We start from the raw sequence: 7,497 nt of genomic DNA, 5'->3' as shown, positions 1-7,497 counted from the left end.
CACAGAAGGAAAAAACACAGTCGTTCGCTTCAGCCCTTGATGCCAGTTCGAACCTCTTGCCCCATCATGGAGGAACTAGATGCTGGACACCAACACTTGCCAAAACTCAGCAAAGCAATCAAAAACGCTTGGCCTACGGCAAAGCCGACCGGGTACGGCATGGCAGTCCCCCCAGCGACTCTCATCAAGTGCTGTAAAGACACCCTACTTGCAGCTACTCCTCACTGAGTGTTTCTTATTGGCCATTGTCGGGACGGGACGAAGGGAAGCCATGCCGCAAGAAATTGAATGGAGATGACAACAATCGTCAGCCCTCGAACTGACAAGAATTAAGCTCGGTTGACTAGGATCCGCGACTGTAAGCAACTACAGAGGGCAGATCTCCTTCCTGCGAAGTCGTTGGAGCGAAAACTCTATGGCGCCGCGGTCGTGCTTGTGGAGCGCCTCCAGAAAAATTGCTGAGCGTGGTCTGAACCCTGAGTCTCAGTGTGGCTTCCGAGCCAAAACGCTCCACAGTGGACATGATATTCTCCCTACGTCAACTTCAGGAGAATGCAGGAGAACAACACAAGCACCTCTACATAGCCTTCATAGACTTGACCAAGGCCTTCGACCTGGTCAGCAGGGAAGGGTTCTTCAACATCCTCCCAAAGATTGGTTGCCCCCCAAAACTCTACAGGCTCATCAGATCCTTCCATGATGACATGAAGGCAAACATCCAGTGCGAGGGCAGCATGTCCAACCCCTTTGACATCAAGAGCAAAGTAAAGCAAGGATGCGTCCTTGCTCCCATCCTCTTTGGCACCTTCTTTGCCCTACTCCTAAAAGCATGCTTTTGGAACCGCAACAGAAGGTGTGTACCTACGCTCCAGATCTGACTGTCGACTTTTCAAACCTGGCTCAACTGAAGTGCATGAGACATGCTCTTTGCTGATGATGCCGCAGTCACCTCGCACACTGAGCAAAAACTCCAGTGCCTCATGGACAGGTTCTCCCAGGCCTGCAAAGACTTCGAACTGACCATCAGCCTGAAAAAAACCAATGTGCTGAGTCAGGATGTGGACACTCCACCAGCCATCTACATCAAACGACTACCAACTTGAAGTCGTACACCAATTCACATACCTGGGATCCACCATCAGCGACAACCTGTCCCTGAATGCTGAGATCAGCAAGCCCATCGGCAAGGCTGCCACAACCCTAGGATGCCTCAACACCCGCGTCTGGGAGAACCCAAAGCTGACAATTCCAACAAAGATGGCAGTGTACAATGCCTGCATCATCAGCACTCTCCTCTACGGCAGCGAGGCATGGCCAACATACTACAAACAGGAAGCGCAAACTGAACAGCTTCCACATGCGCTGCCTGCATCGCATCCTCGGCATCCATTGGAGTGACAAGGTGCCCAGAGCTCAGGTCCTCGAGCCCGCTGGTCTTACCACCATGTTCACGCTGCTCAGACCAGGCAGGTTGCGATGGCTCGGCCACGTGAGCCGGATGGAGGATGGGCACATCCCAAAGGACATCCTCTATGGCAAACTTGCCTCCGGCAAGAGAACTGTTGGCCGCCCCCAGCTGCGCTACAAAGATGTCTGCAAGCGTGACATGAAAGCCCTGGACATCAACATAGAGAGCTGGGAAGACGCAGCAGCTGACTGCAACAAATGGCGCTGTGTTCTCTGTGACTAGCCACACCTGCAAGAAATGTGGCCGAGATTGCCACTCCCACATTGGACTCATCAGTCACAGCCGGCGCTGTCCCTGAGGCAAAATGACCGGCACAAAATCCATAGTCGCCTACGACTGACGGAGGCCTACCTACTTGGCGTCATGTCTGTCGGGTTGAGTTTGTTGGTTCTGTGCTCTGCAACAAGAGGTTTTTCTCCGGGTACTCTGGTTTTCTCTGCTCCTCAAAAACCAACATTTGATTTGAATTGTGTTAATTTGTTGATTTCAGTTCACAGTGTCCTATTTTATTATGTTAAGCGTCTCTTGTTTCCTCAACATCTAACACTTCAAACGAGCATTAGCTCTTAATTTGCATTGCTGAATCTCGCGGGATTCTGCCACATTGATACTTCTCAGTTTTGATAAGACATATTTCAGAATGGTTTATACCTCTTGGCCACTCAGTAAAACAGCAAACCTATTTGTCGCTGAACATATTTTAATGCAAAACATTTTCCCTTTGGACAATCCTTTGAGATATCTAACCAATAGGACAGCCCATACGAACAGCAGTAATAACTTTTGTGCCCTTTGTGAATAGAGAGTTCTTTACTGCCTCATATTATTTTAAGGACAGGGGTTGGCAGAAAGTGCTCATGGTTTATAGTCCTTAGAAAGTCTATAGGGAAGATATCGTTGACGTCACCTACAGCCTCATTGGCTGTCAAAACAAAATGTCTTTTTTTCCTGTGGTTAGCAAATTTGAATAACAAAAGCAACGTTTGTAAACAGATATCTTCCCCATTGTTTTGCTGATGTCATTGCAATAGCACCGCTGCATGTATACGTATTGCCATAGTAATGATGATGGCTCTGGTGAGTGAAATTCAGCGTATGCGAGTCTCCTACAACACAGCCACATTAGTCTCCCTGATGCCATATTATTGCCATGTATAATGTATATTGTAGTGCTATGGATGTGCCGGTTGATTATTTGCTTGATACTTTTGCCTGTTAATTGACTTACTGGAGTGTTTGGACAGTACAAGAAAATTTTCTACAATATTGTGGGTTCTAAAATTCCAACTACTCCTGATTACATAACAAAAAACCAAACCTAAAATATTGCAATTTGTTTGCATGTATCAAAGGACACAGAAATGGTAATCTGATGAAACACATAAATGAATGGTTAGGGTTAGGGTTACACAGGAAACCCATTGCATAAAAACATAGAGAGACACAGACATTCCAACCCACCTGGTTCGACAGAACCTTTCAAAACTGCAATAACATTGTAAATGTCTCGCCTTGTGTGATTGTTATTTGTTTCCACTTCAACTTTCCTGTAAATATAAGGAGGTTTTCCTTTAGCCCATCAACTCCCAGGGGTTCCCATTGAGGAGTAAAATGTCTGGCGTTAGACAGAGTAAAATACTAAGTCTGGCCGGTTTAGGCCGGCTTGGACGTCAAAGGGTTAATGGGGACATTAACATTAATGAGTGATTAAATTGCTGCTGAGTGCCATCAAAGGTATTTTTTCCATTTTGGAATTATGATAATGTTGCCAAGCACCTATTGGTTAATGGAACTGTAAACCTGGCTCCAGTTGTTCAAATAATGGATAGCGCTATCTCCCGGATAAATCACTAACAGCAATAACAATTGCGCTATCCAATGGATAGTGATTTATCTGGTGGATTGTGTTATCCACCTTTTGAAAAACTGGGGCTGAGTTAATTTTTGTAGACATACCAGTAGTTTGTTAAAAAACAAATATTGGGCCTTCGAGGCTGATGAGTTGAGTAGAAACTACCCATTACAACCTTTGCCACAAAGTTATCGCACTGCATTACACTTTCGTCAACAGTGACGTTAATTACCCAACAAATAAATGAAAACAATGACACAAACTGTTTGAAAGTAATTGCCAGATAAAAGACATTGCTTTTTGCCTTCCTTTAATCAAAAGTGGTTACTCCTAAAAAAACCCCAATATGTAAATTTATGCAATGAAAGGGCAATAAAATCTTTAATGTTAAATTATTCTCCACCTAAAAAATTAATCTGAGATCATAACTTGTAAAAACAATAAGAAAATAAAGTGTATAACAAGATCTTACCAGTCTTTAAATTCTGTGATAAAACCTGGACCAAGGCGATATGTGATGTTTAGCCCACCTTGCCACTCATCAGGGGCTTCAATACCACCTAGTCGACTGTTGATTATGAGAGCATATAAGGTGAATATATTCAGATAGAAGCTTTTAGTAGATTCAAGAGTGAAATAAAACAATCAAACCTCCGGTGAGTTGATACCAACACTAGGACCTGGTAACATTTATATTTATAAGTGCTGTCTGCTTCAACGAGAAAGGTTGAACTTATGTGTAGAGTTGAGTTCAATGGGGAAATTAATGGGGATGTATACCAGCTTGCTGTACACAGATGCAAAGATGTGATCAAATGGTGGGAAGCTACATGATTTGACTAACCCTGGTGAGTAAATTTGCAAATGAGGAAACTGAAGCTAAAGACATATATATCAAAAGTTAAATTAGAGCAACAAGATTCCCTGGAATGCATAATCAATATCAAGCCAAAGCCCTTCATAAATATCATCATGCCATTATAGTGAAATTTAGATAATACCTTAGAAACTGCTTCGCATCGTTTGCTGAAATTGGATGTGCAGGAATATAGGGCATCTTTATTCTGCAGAGCTTTTTCTGTGTACACCATCTTTGTACAAACCATAAGAAAATTGTTAAAAGCAGGGTTGGTATGAAGCCACAAGACCATGTTATTGTTACCACCAACTACTCTCAAAACAACTTGATCAATCAGATCAACCAGTTAAATGAACAAAAATCATGAAGCACTTAAGGGCCCACAGACGGATTTTTCGCACGTTGCTAAGGAAGTGAAATGTTACTTCTGGTAACTGACGTCATCATATCATGAGCTAACAAGAAAACCCACTCACAAGCAAAAGTCACCGCACAAACTGTTGTTTCCATCGAACGTTTTTCCTCGCCCTTCCTCGCGCTCGTTCTCAGATCAAATGCGCATGCGTAAACAAACTGACTTCCGGTTTGAGAAAAAAGCTAAATTTTCAGCGGTTTTAAATTGAATTAAATATTTTTTTAAACGGCACGTTTCACCCCCAAATACAGAATATAGCTAAGCATTGATTTTTTAAAATCATCTTTTTTGAAAAAGTTATGGGCATTTCAGTATCGTTTATGTCTTTAAAAAGAACATTTTTCAAAACAAAAAGAACTCCATGCTTGGCTGGATGCAAAAACGAATACAAATTATCAAACCATCGATTAAATACCCAAATTGCGTAGCACGGAGACAAATTTAGAGTTTTTTTTATTGGTCACGTGACCATGGGCGTGGTATGATGACGTCATATTTAGGGTCATTGGCTTACAAAAGTTGGAAACTGACCAAAATAATGCCAAATTCTCTCAAATTACTTAACCATTACATCCTTAGCAACGCACCCCAAAAAATACGTCAGTGGGCCCTTAAAACGCAAACCCTAACCATAATTAATTGATTGAGTAGAGAACCAAGCTGCTGAGTACTCATGAGAAAAAGTAATCTCCAAGCCAGCCATTATTTTGGACATCACGTTATTCTGAGAAAAGCACTCTGTGATGCCCCAAAAAGCTGCTAGTCCAGTAAGTTGAAAACAATATTGACAGCCAAGAAATATTTTGCATGCAACAGATATCTAGCATTATCAAACACATTTTACCTTACCTTTAGCTGGGTACCTTGGTGTCAAGGGGTCACCAGTGCCTACAAGAATTGAGCCACGCTGGACTCCTGTCCGAGGTAGCCACCACCCATGAGGGTAAAGGTCTTCATCTGGGACAGGTGCATAATCATGGGGGTCATTATATATAAGTATGGCTTTGGCCCCACACTTCTGTGCATTAGTCACCTCGAAACAAAAAAAAGGGCTATGAGGTCATGCAAGTGTGAACCTATTCTACTTTAATTTGCAAAGATACAATCAGTTTAACCACAGGACCTAAAATCAGCTTAAGTTTGGGTACATGTAAGTATTAGGACCTTAATTACCTTATTAAAAAACACTACTCTGCATGCAGTATGTTTTTCCACTTCTTCTTCAAATTATGTTATTTTAGGACACAACAACTCAGTGTTCCACTAACTTATTTTGAGTGGTCATTTCAAATGCCTGAAGTCGGAAAGAACTACTTGAGAACTAGTCATGAATACAATTCGAAAGCAAAAGTATGGAACTCCAATTCATTTTGATAACAATAGCTACCCTATCTCCTTTTCTTTCAGTTCAGATGCTAAGCAAGGAAGTTTTCAAATGCTATTAAAGTATGTTAAGGGCATTTACAGTGTAGGGTAGGGGACAGTAAAACACACTAAGTTAATGTATGAAACAAAAATTTTGTGTACTTTGTCTCCCCTGAAGACATGTCCATATCTTGCAATGACAATCTTTCCCGAACAATTTATTCCTTTGTCAAACAGCAGCTTAAAATCTCTGGGTCTTCCATAGTTAACGTAAATCAAGTCACCCTACAGAAAGAAAAAATAATGAAGCTAAACACTCGATGCTGTTAAATGTCTAGTCTGCTTCTAGTCTGTTTAATAACAGCGGATAGAGGATGATGCTAAGACCTGCATAACCCTAACCCTAATCCTCTTTTTTAACATATCAAGCTGAGAGATTAGGACAGAGTACAACACTGCAAAATATATTTCTCCACTCTTTGCAAATGATATGTGGATTCTTTGAAGTCACCGAGAAAAAAGGTTTTGATACAGGGTCAACACTTTAGAGTCTTAAACATAGAAAAGTTAAAAACCAAAAAACCTTAGGGGTACAGGGAGGACGCAGTGGTGAGAGCACTCGCCTCCCACCAATGTGGCCTGCATTCAATTCCCAGACTTAGTGTCATATGTGGGTTGAGTTTGTTGGTTCTCTACTCTGTGCTGAGAGGTTTTCTCCGGGTACTCCAGTCTCCCCTTTCCTCAAAAACCAACATTTGACTTGATTTGCGTAACTTATTTGTTAATCAGTTTACAGTGTCCTCAATTCGTGCTCCAGCACTATATATAGAACAACTAGACACTTGAATTAAGTTCCTTTCCTTTCCATTTTTTCCTTTCTATTTGTACATGACATTACAAAGTCAGCAAGTTCTTCTCGGCTTTCTCTTTGTTTTTTTAAGACCCAATGGTCCAGCCAGGGTGCAAACATGCAAGCTCCCACATGAAAGTCCAGTTGGCTTTTTTTATTGAGGCAACCTTTTGCAATGGCAACTCTTCTCCTTGTTTGATTTACAGAATAAGATAGTAATTTTGGAACACCATTGTACACAGTATTGCAGATAAGTTGAAAACACACCACATTATTTTGTTGATAAGAAAACTGAAACAGAACAAAGTTGAACCCACTTTTGCTTTTCCAGTGGGTGAGAAAGCACTAAATGGTGGCAATACATCTGGTGATCTTTCTGATGGTTCCAATGTTCCATTGCTTTCATGGTTTGCTGTTTTAAACTTGACAGTTCCATTGGCATCCAAAAGAGATGCTCCATTTATCTTCCCTTTCTCTGGGAAAGATAGGAGAACATTGTATCGCACTAACTTTACATCAAATCCATAACTTATCCATTGACCTTTAATCATTTCGGCCAATTCCTTATTTCTACTGGAGCTTGCTTGATGAGGCTCTAGGGTCAAATTCCTAAGGGCAAAATCATAGCAAATGACCTTAATTCTAACCCTAACGTGATTCAACTTTCCTAATTAGGTTTTGAGGCATA

At 41.5% G+C, this 7,497-nt stretch overlaps 1 pseudogene; it reads right to left on the bottom strand.

The window, feature by feature from the left end:
• Window positions 1–1,282: 1,282 nt before the first annotated feature.
• Window positions 1,283–7,497, bottom strand: part of LOC137984467 (glutamate carboxypeptidase 2-like) — a 7,413-nt pseudogene continuing 1,198 nt past the window's right edge.

The sequence above is a fragment of the Montipora foliosa genome, chromosome 14 (genome assembly GCF_036669935.1).
Source record: "Montipora foliosa isolate CH-2021 chromosome 14, ASM3666993v2, whole genome shotgun sequence".
Lineage (NCBI taxonomy): Eukaryota > Metazoa > Cnidaria > Anthozoa > Scleractinia > Acroporidae > Montipora > Montipora foliosa.
Note: the sequence above shows the minus strand (reverse complement) of the source record. Positions and strands in the feature narration are given on the sequence as shown.